Raw genomic sequence first — 15461 nt, forward strand, 5'->3', positions numbered from 1 at the left:
ACAAGTAACCCATGAAGGAGGAAAATTTACATGAAAGACCTAGAAAAAAAAAGCCTTTCAAAATTCATCCTTCTAATATCCATGTCCTCAGGGTTACCTGAGAGTCATAAATCATCCTGGCTCCTCGTGGACATGTAGATGCAGTCTCAGGCCAGTTCTCCTCCTGATTTCAGCAGAGCCTAGTAACATAATTATGACAACAGGATTCTTGTATAATTCACAGACCTATCCTAAACCAAAGCATATTTACAGTTGTGTTACTGTTTGAAAAAATTCACCTCAGATTTTGGAGGCTCTCCACAGGGGCAGTCCTTTTCAACCTACTGCTATTCATTTTCCTTTAAACCATTCATCCATTATTATATTTAATGAGATATCAAAAAATGCAAAAGTTACTTCTTAAAAAGAGCAACTGATATGACCACAAATACTTCCCATACACAACAGAAGACAAATAATATAAAAAATAGCAATTTTAAAGATATTTAAGAATATGGTTGAAATTTTAGAATATTTTCTGTTTACAATTATGAAAAACAATTACTCAGAAACTGGCATTTTGGAGTACTGGAAGTGTACAAGTTTTCACAGTTTTTAAACACACCTAATATTTTTTTCTTTTACTTAAAGAAGTATATTAAAATAAGATTGATTAAAAGCTATCTGTTGACAGCCAATACTGTTTAGGAAATCACTGTAATTTCATCATGAGATGGAATAATTTTATATTACCTGATGGCTTAGTTTGAAAAGTTTCTTCTGTAGCAGAATTTGTTGTATTTACTACAACCATTTGTTGTATTTGTATAGTATTTTCTATAAAGCTAATTACTAGTTACATAAGAAATGATTCATTGCCTTAATATGGCAATTATGCTACTTAGCATAATATAAAAAGGCTTACATGTTAACTAGAATTATCTATTGTTCTTCAGTGTATACTTTTTGATAATATGTTCTATAAATATTATCTGGCTCTTTAATACCAAAAGCATATCCATTGCATATTTTTTATTTCAAAATGCCAGTCCTGAAAACATTTTGGCATATAAGTAAATTTAAAATAAGGGAATGAATGGAAGATGGAAGATATCACATATGACATGATCAAATCCTGCTATTCCCTCTGCTATTAGCAGAACTTCTTCAATGCTGCCAAAACAGGTCCCTCAGTGACTGCTAAAGAGAGGGAATGAATTGACCCTTCATACTTCTGTCATATAAAAACTCATTTCAATTGATTTTTTAATATGGAAAAATGTATGCTATAGGAAAGACATTCTTTAGACTATTTTTTCATGTTTTGCTAAGGAAACTTCTTACAGTCAAATCTTTCACTCATAAAAATGTGCTTTCTGGGGGATTTTTTGGCATCATGAAGTACATCATGAACAATTAATGTATACTAAATCACTATGGTAAAATATTAATATGTTTTCTTTCAGCCTTAGGTGAATTAGAATGCAGTCCTGGAATTAGAGCAGTTGACGAAAGAAGCTGATGATGAACAGCTTCTGCTCTTATGGCAGTTCAAGCTTTATATTGTTCACTAATATTCAGACAGATTTCTTTTCATGTTGGACACCTGCACTGTTTTTCAAGTTCTGAATGACACTGCAGCTTGTAGTATAAAATAGTCTAAGTCAAGTCATCTACTACTGACACCCAAGAAATATCAGCCTAAGGTAAGCAAAAGTTTTAAAACTGTGTAATTAATCAAACTGTTAAGCACTTCTTTGAGACAAGCGATAATGTGAATTTAAGTAAGAAATAACTTCTCAAAGTAAATTTTGCAGTAATTGTTAAGAGAAAGCTACACAGTAATGCTTTTGTTCTTTGTGGTTTTCTTGCTTTTTTTCTTTAAAACTGATGACCTCAGGATCACATACAGAAAGCATTCCTATCTTATCTTTAAGACTATCAACTCTGTTAATTGTTCAGCTCTCCATATTAAATGTAATCATTCTTTCTGACTGTGGTATAAAATACAACACAACCTAACAAAATCAAGGTTATTTCCATAAAAGTCTTCCTGATATTAAAAGCAAATCTGAAACTACCACTACTGAAACAGTTTTGGTTTTCTCTTTTTTTTTTCTTTTTTTTTTTTTTTCAATAAGTAGCAATATGCCCTTTTACCTTTTCTGCTTAGTAAGAAATGTAGGTTGCCAAAAAAAATGTGTTTATTCAAATGTATTTTTTTTTCTTGTTTCCCATGTATTCTGGGTAAGAACACACCTTCATTCTATTTCCTGCTTTGCAAGTACAGTGAGTTGTGGTGGACATACTTGGAAGGCATTCTATTTTTGTCAACAACCTGTAGTATTATCCAGAATGCTGGCAAAACACACATTTTGATCTGTTTCCCCTCTTGACAATTGGCACGTGTAGGACAGGGTATGCACTGAGGTCATACTAAAAATCCCTAAAGAAACCATACGAGCTGAGCCAGAATGCCTCCTTGCTATAGTAAAATCCAAACTTCCAAGCCAGAGAGTTTATTTGCCAAAAGCTTGCTACCCAGGAAGCAGTGTGAAAATTTCCGCACACCCGTGAGCAATCTCTTCTTTGGCTTACAAAGATACACACCCACATAATACCACAGACTGAGTTTCCCTCTCCTGGAACACACCCTCAGTGGCAGTGAGAACACTGCTACTCACCATCGCATCAGCTCTGCTGACACCCACCCCCAAGTGCTTCATAAATGGTCCATGAGTAATGACTGGGAAATGTTTGCTTGTATTCTAAAACATAAAATTTTGCCATGTTTGACATGGAAAGCTTTGTAGCACTGTGACTTTATTTGATAGAGATTGCTGGTGATTTTTTTTTTTTTTTAAATAAATAAAAATGTTAAGAGTTGAATCAGATCTAAAAATCAAATGATAAAGTATAAATGTGTATTAAAGTATAAATGTGTATTACCAAGCTTCTTCAAAAAGAAATAGCCTTTTTGCTTAACACCTAGGTAACATGACGTAAACATGGCATGGCTACAGTCCTCTACAACACAAAGATATCGCAGCAAGGCTTGTAATGTTGTCATGCTCTCCCTCCCTCCCCCGCCCCCAAAAAAGTTCAGAGTTAAACAAGGACAAAGTTGATTTTGAGCTGGTTAATGTGAGAGGATTTTTAAGAATAATTTGTGAATCATGAGAACAAATATACAGCACAAAAGCTTCCACTACGGTGACCAAAGGCATCATCTCATACTACTCAAACCCAGCACCATCACCTTCAACAAGTAAATTTATGGCACTTAGACTTTTTACTTTGTCCTAAAAATATAGTGGTTAAACAAAACACTAGGAAGGAGAAGTCAGTACCAGAACTGAATAACAGGTTTTCACAGCACGCTTATTAGGCAAGGTGGTAAGATTAGCTGCAACAAATCATGCCAGGTGTAACTGAAGTGCAGATCTTTGTGGGAAATCCAGGCTAAGCCTGTTTTCATTACTCACATTTTTAGACACTTAGACCACCCCAGGCATTCTTTAGAAAGCAGATTCTTGCACATATTGAATTTGCCTCTTTTTTAAGTTAAATTGGTCATTTGTTACGTTGAGCCCCACTCTAACATACAGCATATACAGCTTTCTTTTATAAGTTACGTTGAGGGTTGTGTTTATTTTATTTTTTCATTTTGGCATAACAGGGAATGGACAATTATCGTGAGGTCTGACTGTCTTCATATTTATGTTTTTGGCTTAAACTATTATTTGACTTTCAGAATAACCAGCTACAACTTCAATGGTCATGAATGTGAATAAATATAAAAAAACACAGAACATGCCTGGTGTCTGACTTGTCAAATACTATGGACCCACCCTACATCACTCTTTAGAGTTTGAAATAATCCCAAAATAGTTACTAAGATGTCAATGAGTAATCTACATCAGAGTGTCAAAGCTGAGTAAGAGATCTAGTGCTCCAAATTCTTTGATGAGCAATTTACAATTCTAATCTTGCATCCACTTTAGTATTTGCCCTGTCAGTAGCTGAGGGGAAATATCAAAGAAGTATGAAAGCTCTAAAATATTTTGAGCCTGAAGAATAGTTGCTGCAGGATAATTTTAAGGATAATTTACACTTGCTGAGGTCATAGCCTGCTTTCAGATTCTCCCTCTCTATTCCAAGTATAATTTGCTCCATCTTATTCTAAAAGGATAAATGATTTATTTATTCACTTTATATACCACAGTGTCATTGAGGGGATATGATGCTAGGATAGCAACAGTAATATAATGGTGTCATATGCAAAGAGATGTTACATCCACTCTTAAGGTGAAGGTAGACAAAGCTATCTGGTTTATTTGACTTTATTTATCACTTACACATGCACACATATATCAATGAGTGAGCTGGGTAGCATCTCACAAAGTATAAGACACATTGCAGTTCACAAACCCTCAGTTGTGCTCTGTCTTTAACAGAAAGGTGTTTTGAGGATGATTCTCACATTATATTCACTCACAATCTTCACAGAGCAAAATTATTAAGACAGTATCTTCATTTTGCAGATGTCCCATGCTACAGTTTGTCAATGGTTTAGTGAAACCCATGGTGCATCTGTGACAGCCTTTTAGCAAATAATACCACCTGTATGAAATATTTGAAGAAAAGCCATCTCATAGCCAAGAGGTCAAACATGGCCCATTGCATTACGGGCCATCACTAAATGTCAACAGCTAGCTGCACAGCTGCACTGAGGGAGAGCATTGTGTCAGGGTGATGGAAGAGCCAAGGCCATGATGGCGCAGTTGAAGTAGTACATTTCTATGGGAAGATTCAAAAGGATGAGTAATGGTCAAGTGGAAGCTTGAAGACAGTCATTCATAAAGGAGGCTGAGGGATGTCCTCATTGCTCTCTACAGCTTTCTGAAGACAGGAAGTGGAGAGGATGGAGATGCTGATCTCTTCTCCCTTACATCCAGATAGGGTGAATGGGAATGGTTCAAAGCTGTGTCAGGGGAGGTTTAGAGTGGACATTGGGAATAATTTTTTTACCAGAGGGTGGTTGAACATGTAAGATTTTCCAGAGAGGTGATCAGTGCCCTAGGCCTGCCAGTGTCTATGAGGCATTTGAACAATGCTCATCAAGGTTTTAATTTGATCAGTGATTATTTGGTCAGGCAGTTAGACTAGATAGCTGTTCTAAGTCCCTTTCAACTGGGACATTCTATTCTGTTCCAATCTCATCTAGTCTAGTGTATCCTAATATTTTCTATTCAGTCAGAACACAGTATGCCAGATACAAGGGCTAGGCAGTAAAGACTGAGGATACAGTTATGTTCCTTTGCCTAGCCATTCCAGGAGAATGTCCACAGTAGATTCCAAGCCACGTAGATATCAAATGTTATGCAGATTTAAAATCTTGTTTTATGTACGCAGATGTTTCTATATAAGTATGAACACACAGGATTTTATTGTCAATATTTTCGTGACAGATGAATTTGCCTCTGGAATTATAACTGAGTATACCTACAAAAATTAATCTGACAGGGGGAAAGTCTCCCTCCTACATCCAGATTCTTAGTAATTCTTCACATTGTATTGTCCATTCTCTCCATGAACTAATAGCAAATTTGTATTTTGCTAGTTCAATCAATTTCTGTGCTTGCTTTGTGTCCAGATTAACAGTAGATTTCCTAATCTGAGGTTAGCAGACACTATTAGAAAATTGTGCATATTTATCTGAAGGAAGAATAAAAATCAGGATACTTTTGCTTTACATTGTAACAGATTAGTTTTACCATTAGGTATGCAAATTACTATTAAGTAGACTTTAGTACTTAGTATTTCTATTTTAACTTAATATTCTTTAGTTCATTTTATTCTTGAAAGCTCGCTAAATGTTGACCATTTAGAGGGCTTAAAGGATTTTTGTAGCATAGAATTTTGTGGTGAGATTTGCTGAGGTACAGTTAAATGACTGGATACACTTGTTAATTATTTGCTTAAATCAGGTAACTTATTATTTTCTGGTACACACAGGAAAATTAATCAGAGAGTTGTCCTGGAGAGCAGAGTGAAATGAGAAGAGGAAAGAGTTCAGGAATAAGATAAAACCAAACCATCAGGCTACTGATAAGTAAGACTAAGCACTCCTGTTCAGTCATCCTCAGGTGATTAGTAATTTCTTAACAAGCCTTCTTGGCAGGTTTTATGCAAACTTGCTCATAAACAATGTTTTATATAGCTAGTTAGATAAAATTAACTTACAATTTACCCACAGTTATCTTAGAAATACCATATAATGAGATTTTTTTCCTACAGATAAACACACTTGCCTTTGTCATACACAATAAAAGAGTTCAAAAAGAGGTTAACCAGTATAAAGGCAAGGTTTGTTTGGTATTCCCTTTTTTCAGCTTGCCTGGAATCTTTCTTTTCTTTGTGATCAATTAATCATAGCAAGTCTTCTAATTTCTATATTCTATCCTCTGCTGAATGAGTTACATATTCTATATAATATTTCAAAACAAACTCAGTGCATTTCTGCCCATGCTAGTGACTATACAACCCTTGGTCATACGCAAACAGCTAATTAAATGACTGAATAGTCAGACAATTATTTTCAGTTACTCTGTCTAAAATTAAAATTTTTAACTACAGCCTAAGCTGACTCATCTCATTCCTGCAGAAAGAATGTTGTGTCAACACACTCAGTTTAACTCTTCCAAGACACTAGCACGCTTATGCTTAGTTTATCAATTTCTTTAATTGTTAAAATGAGTTAATGAGAATTTCAGAGCACATTAAAGACTATCAGTTTCGAGTGAAACTGTGACAAGCAAACAAAAACTTCAAATTGTCCCTGAATGAAAGAACAATGTGAAAGCATAAAGGCATATTCTTTGTTTTAACCATATTTTGGATCAGCTCTTTAAAGCATCAAAATAACTCCATTTTATTCATCAAATAAGTAAGTTTTTACAACAACTCATAGACTAGGAAGGCATGTGTGTACAAAATCCTGATTTTCATAAAACCATAGAAGTGTTAAAGTTGAAGAAGGCCTTAAAGATCATTTAGTGCCAACTCCTCTGCCATGGGCACGGACACCTTCCACTAGACCAGGTTGCTCAAAGCTCCATCCAGCCTGACCTTGAACTCTTCCAGTGATGGGGCATCCACAGCTTCTCTGGACAGTGTTTTACCATCCTCACAGTAAAGAAGTTCTTCCTAATATGAAATCTAAACTAATGTCTTTTGGTTTTAATCCTTTTCTCCTTGTCCTATCACTGCATGCTCTTAGGAAAAATCCCTCTCCAGTCCTCTTACAGGCCACCTTCAGGTACTGAGGCCTGCTATAAGGTCTTCCTGAAGCCTTCTGCCTAAAATTATTACATTACATTTCTTAAGAGACCAAAGGAATTCTTGCTTTCACTAGACATGAACTGACAACAGTATCTCCTTGAAAATTCAAACAGGCTGTCTCAAGAATCAGGGAAGTGAAGGACACCTGGTATCTTTATTGGCAGACACACCTATATTCTAAGCACAGAAAATTCAGATTCAAATTCAGTGAGCACAAAGCAGAATCCTCTGAAGAAGAAGCTTGAGTCTTTGCTTTGTTGTACACATACAGATGCTCTTCAACTGGCCAGTGGTTATCTCTTTAATTTAGGTTAGGTGTGTTCCCAGGTAAGAGCAAAACATTAAATACTGCCTCCACAGAAGTCCATATATATATGCCCCAAGCAGATTTTGAACAGTGATTTTAACAATCTCAAAATCAGTAGAAGTCCATTTTAAAAGCTGATGATAAATATTGCAAAGTAAGTTCGGCTGCATCTCTTTTAACTAATGAAGCCAAAACACTAATTGAGCTGAGCAAAAAAAAACTCACTGGCATGGAAGATATGAGAGAAGTGGTCTAGCAAGGTTTTAATTAGTCTCTATCTCGAAAGGAAGTAAGAGAAAGTGTCACAAGTGTAGTTATGCATAAAAACACAATGCAAGTCATGAAGATAAAAGCAAAATTATGTGTAGCTGCAAAAATGCAGGTTACATGATCAAGTTTACCTCCAATAGTATAGATAACAGTTGGGTCTGCATGGATTTTCTGGACCTGAACAACATTCATGTGGCTGTATTCCTTGTTTTTAATGTATTCATGTAGGAAGGCTCCATCATTTTATCTGAGAACTTTGCAATCAGTAACATTGTTTCCCCATCTGTGAGAGAGGGACAAACTCTAGTCCCCTTTTAATAAACAGAGAAATGAAGCAAAGGACAACTAAAGATAGCGTTTATGACACTTGAGTCCACGTGTCTACAATACAGTTGCCTGCACACAAACCAAACATTCAATTCCCTTTGTATATAATGATCAGAAACATGCACATCTAAACAGAGTCCTCAGACTTATCTTTAACAGGAGGTTGAACTGAATCACTTCCATTTCCTCCCACTGGTTGCCTAACTAAAGAGCTCAAACAGCTGCAACACCTAGAGTTAAGTGAGGTGAATCTATACAAATGACTCCCTAAAATCTGAGAAGAAAGCTGAAGGGCCTGGATGGAGACACACCTCCTACACTTTCCACTGGAGCATGTTCTCAAAATTGAAAATATATCATACAGCACAATTGCCACAGCTTATTAATACCAGGAAAAACATCCTTTATATCTTAAAAAAAATAAATAAAATATGTTTAATGTCTTAGTTCAATAATTAATGTTTTCACCAACTTAAAATATATTTCAGATAGGAGCTTCAAGAAAAGAGTCAGCCAACTTCACAAAAATGGCAACATGTGAAATCATAAAATGATCCATTATACCAACTGAGGACTAATGGAATCAGACAATATTTTTTTTGTTGCTTTCTGAGGCATATTCTTCATTTAATTTATTTTTAGTTTGATTTTTAAGTTACTACCTCTGAATGGGGGACAGTTTTCCTGCATGGTCTTGCCTGCATCCCTGGTTTGTGAATGGGTACTCAAAATCCCCACTACCAAAGGACAGGACTATAATTTTTTTTAGAAGATGCACCAAGCACACAGGTTCTTTTCCTGGCTGACACCTCCTCTGACCTGACAACCAGTAATACAAGGTATGCAGAAGAACACGGGTCACTTCCCCACCTTGCTAGGACACTGTTCAGATGCATCTCCTGGGCCAGGACTGCGATGCATAAACACAGTCCTAGAAAAGCTTGAAGTTAAGCTGCCTTCTCAAAGCTACACTCTACTTGGATAAAAAGGAGAAATCACAATAGATTTGTTAAATTTATCTCCAAAGACACATAAAAGTTGCTGCACTCCAAAGTTTTGGAGTTTTCTTTAGAACAATGCAGTAAAGATAAACATCTCATCATATGATTAAGGAGAAAAGGCAGCTGTGAACTGTACTTGTTACTGATTAAATGCCCTGACAACACCTAATATTGATTAATCTTCTAGATAACATTGCTTTAACTAGACACGTGAGAAAATATCTAAGATGACAGCATGCTTTTGCTAAGTGAGTTCTGTTAATATATTGGCATTTAAAACACATTGATTTTTAAATATTCCTATCTGATTAACAAAAATGGCAGAAGTAACTTCCTGTGAAAATGGAGTCCTTCAACTTCATAAAAGAAGCAGTAGAAAAGACTGTCCTAATCAAAAATAACTACTTGCTTAGGAATCTGGAAAGCTGAGTCAGTAGCTGTTAAGGTGACTTCAGTGATGGAAATGTCACTACTGGGTGTATCCCATTTAAGTTAAAGTAGATTACACATACAACAAAAAAGCTATTTGAAAACTTTCAGAATCTCCAGGTGAGTGGAAAAATAGGACTAAAACACAATTTTCTTCTTAAGGTGATTCAAGGTCTACAGTCAAAGTCTGGAAGTTGTAGCATCTGACTGCTAAATCTATCAACAACTTAACAGCCAAACCAAAAAGAACAGCAGTGTTGGCTGTTTGAAGTGAAAGTCCTGCTTAGTCTAAGAAAGACGGTACTTTCTCGCTGAAACGTGGGCTTGCCTGGGCTTTTGAGTAAGTAAAACTCTAAACAACACTGGAACTTCTTTGTTACACTTACTTTTTTTTTTTTTACATATAATAAATCTTAGGGATAGAAAATGTCATAATATTTTCCAGTTGAAGACTGATGTGACTTGTCCCATTTGATCTACATAGTGTTCTTGGGAGAAAAAAAATAAACAAAACTGCAGTACTATTGTCTACTGTCATCTTGAAAAGAACAGCTAAAAAATATCTGAAAACCAACCATTCCTAGGAAATGTGGCAGAAGTAATTACTTTAGGAACCCAAAGTGCTCAGAATCATTGAATACTAAAAATACTAAATAATAAAAAAACATGAATACACAATCTTTTCTGTAATCAGTTTGATTTTACATAAGTGAAGTCATTATTTAGGAGAGAAAAACCAATATTCAAAGGTGAAACAGGATACTGGGCTCTTTGCTAATTTCCAAGACTGAAGTGAATTAAAATGATTAAAGTAATATTGTAGCCGATTGCTGTATTACATTGTTTTTAAGTGAAGGAAGAAAAAGAAAAGGAAAAAGAAAAAGGAAAAAGAGAAAGAAAAAGAGAAAGAAAAAGAGGAACAAAAATTAAAATTTAAACAAAAATATTTCTTTGAGAGTTATTTTCTGAAAGGGATCTGAATAAAAAACCCAGTCAAGAAAGAAGAGATACAGGAGAGAACTAAATGACTAGGTATTTGTATAATATCCATTAGCAAGTTTTATCTGTCCAAAAGGAGGAACTGTATCAAATACTACTATGGACATAAGGAATCTAGAATACATTCTTAATCTTTTACTTCAAGGTTCTAATGATGATCTGATGATCATCAGGTTCAACTTTCTTCTCAATACAGGTCACACCAGGTTGCTAAGTGCTTAAAATCCTCATATTCAAAAACACTTTGAAGAATGAAGACTGCCTAACCTCTCTGGGCACTCTGTTTTCCTATTGAACCTGGTGTCCCCTGGTTCTCACAATGGGAATTTTTCTCCTTATATTCAGTTTGAAATACTGCTATTTCAACTTACATCCATAGACTTTCAGTCCTCTTAGCCATCATAACCCTCTTATCTGCACCACAGTGAAATTCTATCTTTTCACAAACAGTCTTAAGGTACCAGAGGCTGCTGTGAGGGTCTCTCCCACAAAGCCATCTCTAGGCTGAAAAAGCTCTGGTCCTTTAGCTTCTCCTCAGCTGGTCAGATATGTCAGCCTTCTACCATCATGGTGGCCCTCCACTGAACTTTCTTCATTTAACCCATTTATTTCCTTGCAGAAAGAAGAGAGTGAGTGTGTAATGATGCACCCATTTGGATGTCACCAAACAAGTGCTGAGTAAAAGGAAATAATAGTTTCCCTGAGCCCTGCTAATACCCCATCCCAGGATGCTGTTTGCCCTCTTCTGGGATTTACGGCTGGGTCATGCTTTGCCTGCTGTCTACCAAGACTCACTGGTTCTTCACAGCACAGTTCTTTCCTAGCTAGTTCTCTAATTATCTTCCCAGTTGTTTGCCAGTATCACAATTTTTAATGAAATTTTTATTCCCTAAGAAACACAGCAGCTTTCTAGCCTGCCCAAACTAAATTACTAGCATTAATAGCACTCTCTGTTTTTCAGGTGTATACATAAATAAAATTACCATGATCGACTTGGTTTGAAAAAAATTGACTTAGCTGTCTCAAACAGCTGTAATTAGGACACTGCCATATCTGTTAATTTAGCCAGAATAAGAATCCAGCCAATCACTTATGGACTCATTTCCTACATCCAGCAGAACTCATCTACACCTTCTGCTATCTGTCATTCATCTGACAGTGAATGGCATTTCTGCTTCCATCTATGCAAGAAGCGGAGTTAAAAGCTGCCATTACAGCTGGAATTAAGGAGCACTAATGGCTTGCCATCCATGTTCAGGGCACGAGAATGTAGATCTTACTGAAGGAGACTAAAAGGAGTTGGTTTGTCCATCTCAGGGAAGTGAAAATTGAGACGGAGTTTATTCTACAAATAAATCACACGCTGTAAGCTACATAGGGGAAAAACTTATTTAGACAATAAAACAATTCTGCCATAAGAACAAAAGCATAAATTTGAGGCTGGCAGGTGGAAAGCGTCTAAACATGTCAGGGTTACGGCACTGCAACAAACCTCCTCCATTTGGGCAGCAGAGGCAAGGAACCTCGCTGGTTTTAAGACATGGAGAAAAATTTATGAAAGGTATTATATGGGCTGGTGATGTCAGCCAAATTGGTGACTCAGGAGATCTCTTCTAGTCTTATTGTGCTGAATATTTGCATCATGACTACTTTTTTATAAAGTGGCCAGTGAAAGATATCAAGTGTATTATTCTAATTAAAAATTAAAGAAATATAAATGACAGAAAGTTAACCTCATTGTGATAAGCAATTAACAGAATTCTGCTGTGATTAAGTTGATGCATAATTAACAACTGCTGTAAATGATGTTATCCATCTAATTTGCCCAGATTGGAACAGTATTATTCTTAGGCATGTTTAGCAAGATCTGTGGTAATATGCACTTGAATGAAGTGCTCTTTACTAATGTGTTCAAATTCACAAAGCTGTTATTAGAATTGCAAATAAGATATACCCCACCATCATTTCCTTTGCCCATCATTTTCTCTTCTTTGGAACTATCCCTGGCAGAAAATCAAATTGTAACAAGTCCAAAAGATGTTTTCACAAATTGAGCAAAAGTAGTGTTATTAAACATGAAAAATTTGCAAAAAAATCATCTTGATGAACCAAGTGGGACTGAATTCAAAACATAAGCTGCTGCTGAGTAGAAAGGAACAAGAATCATGGAGCTCACTGGGGGACAGAGAAAAATACTCAAGGTAGAATTCACTTAACAAGAAGAAAGGGGAAGAATATTTTTTCAAGTGATGTATATTTAAGGCCCAGAACTGAAGAATGTCTGGTCATTCAAAGTCTAATGAAATCAGTAGAAAAAATCACCAGCTTTCACGTATAATTTCTTCATGGTCAATACATGTTAGAGTTGTGAAGTCCTTAATTAGCTGACTAAAGCATTTAAATTAATTAAATTTCATTTTAATTTTAACGAATTTAAAAAAATAAAGAAATAACTAGTGGCTCACAGGTCTTCCAACTTTTCCCTGAAGGATATTGGAAAATCTGAACTGGAGAAAATAGTAAGATATGATGAGGGAACGATTGCCTGATGAGGAGTGCACACAGCCTTGGGTGGACAAAATACTGATACCATTCAGCAAAAATTTTTGGGGTGGGCATATCTTCCACCAACCTACCACCAGCTTCTCCAGTTTCATAGGTATTTATATGGCTTTCAGAAGCACATGATCTTCACAACTGATTCATCTCTAAACAGACATCAGTTTCTGAGTGAGAGGCATGTTGAAATACGTCAGGTGATGATACAGTCTCTAGCAAGCAAGGAGATTAGTGAAGCATGCAGCAAAACTTTACTTACATTCAAAAAAGAAAACAACAAAGCACAGAGACTTCAGTCCTTCAAACACAGATGAGGAAAGGCTGATTTCCTAGGCTGTGTTTCCATCCTTCTTTCTAGGTAATACCTGCAGCCAATAAGAGTAAAATAAATGCTACAATACCTGCAATGCAAACCAACTGTGCTCCTAAATAAAATTCTTATTTGGATTATAAAGGTTGAGAATACAGTTCTTTCATTCAAGGTATAAAGGCATTTCTGAAGATTAAAGAAAATGCTTAATTCATCAGACAACATTGATGCCAGATTTTCTTCCACTTGTAGAGTAAAAAAGCATAGAATTTATACAGTGTCTTGAAATACTATCTGGAAGGATTACACATAGGGAATAGAAGACAAAATGGTTTTTAAGACTGCGGTTCTCTTGACATAGAAGCATATGAATAAAAGATCCCCTGCTCTTTGGATGACTAATGTTTAGGTAAACTGGGTAAACTACATAGTAAAACAGGATTTGTAGTAGAAAAGCCTGAAAGAAAAACAATTTTAATTTGACTGTGTGCACAGCATTTCAAAAAGGATGAAGGCGCGAAAGTAGCAAAGGGACATTTTGTAGTCACCTTGAGAACTACTTTACAACTCTTGCAGCCTTGCTGACTTTTCTTGGGTGGGGTGAACTGCACTTTTAAATGCTAAGCTTTAGCTAGGCAGGCACTACCTATTTATTGTTTTATATATATTTATTTCAATGTTGCCTATTAACTCTATACATTCTTATGTATGTGTAGTCTATGCATTTATAAGCAACTCTTAAATCCAAACAAAATATGCACTGGTCAGTCATAAAGTTCTGAAAGACAATTTGCTTTCTGCACCCCAAATATAACTTCATGCTCTTAAGATCCAAATAAAAGCACACCATTTTTAGCTTTTCATATTTCAAAAATATCCACCTGCTTCAGCAGCATTCTTTGCTTTGCCATTTACATTACTTGAAACCTTATGGGTAATACATCCTTAGTTGCCCTTGAAAGAAAGTGACAACACAGAAAATCACTTCTAAATACCAGAGATGGAACTAGCTCCCCTTATTTAGATACAACAGGACTTTAGTCAAGAACAGAGATTCTTACAGTCTAAATTGTAAGTCTGCTGAGGTACTACATTCTTTATTGATTTTGTAAACTGCAGTGCATGCAAAATAGAAAGCAGTAAAATTATTAGCCCATTAGTACTTTCTGTCCTCAGAAGTGATACTGTTAGACCAGCATGTCAGATTAATTCTGGCATTATCATAAATTAGACTATTTTATTCAACAATTCAACATATATAAATTTAATTCTTATCTGCGTATTTACATGTATAGCCCCTGGATCAGTAATATATCATTTGGCTAATAGTGGGGGAAAAAAACCTCTACTTGAAATGACACAGCCTCTCCCAGTGGGATCACTATAAAGGCACATAGAAATCATCAGGGATGCTGAAGTGAGGATGAAGCCTAGAAATGGAGCTGCTCTTGAGGTCCCTCTCTGCCTCCCTGCCTATCCTCACTCATCTATGCAAGGTAAATTAGTCTCTCCATCATCCACGATGAGAACTTGGAATCTCTACAGGAAGCACACACTTGTCTATGCACCTCTTTTAGTTCTACATTATCAGAACTCCCTTACACACCTAATTCTATAGTCATTAGTAGGGCAATAAAATGACATAAAATGAGCAAAGAGCAATAAAGCAATCATATCCCAGCATGTTTATTTAGTGTGGTCCTTAATGACGGAGACCTTCGCACCCACTGATACCTGGAGCCGCTACTAATTCTCCTCTGCCTCAGATCCATGGTTATTATTACTCTCAGACTCATGCCCAATGTTTTAAAGCCTGCTTCCCATGAACTGTGCAAAAAACAAAGACAAAAAAAGAACAAAACCAAAAAAACACCAAAAAATCCCCAACAAAAACAACAGTAACAACAAAACCAAATAAAAAGCCCTCACAGAAAGA

General features: G+C 35.9%; 1 protein-coding gene across 4 annotated transcripts in view; it reads right to left on the bottom strand.

Annotated features, from left to right (window-relative positions):
• The window catches only part of HNF4G (hepatocyte nuclear factor 4 gamma), a 61952-nt gene that overhangs the window by 23161 nt on the left and 23330 nt on the right, over window positions 1–15461 (bottom strand). For 2 of the 4 annotated variants that reach the window (XM_088062813.1, XM_088062807.1), the window contains exon 2: window positions 13475–13580. The exons of 1 other annotated variant lie outside the window; for it this stretch is intronic. The gene's annotated coding sequence lies outside the window, so the exon portion shown is untranslated. Of the gene's footprint in view, window positions 1–97; window positions 180–13474; window positions 13581–15461 lie in introns of all 4 variants that reach the window. One more of the 4 variants, XM_088062823.1, reaches the window with a different exon arrangement.

The sequence above is a fragment of the Pseudopodoces humilis genome, chromosome 1, assembly GCF_049639895.1.
Source record: "Pseudopodoces humilis isolate 2021_Gansu_Grassland_sample_001 chromosome 1, ASM4963989v1, whole genome shotgun sequence".
Taxonomy (NCBI): Eukaryota; Metazoa; Chordata; class Aves; order Passeriformes; family Paridae; genus Pseudopodoces; species Pseudopodoces humilis.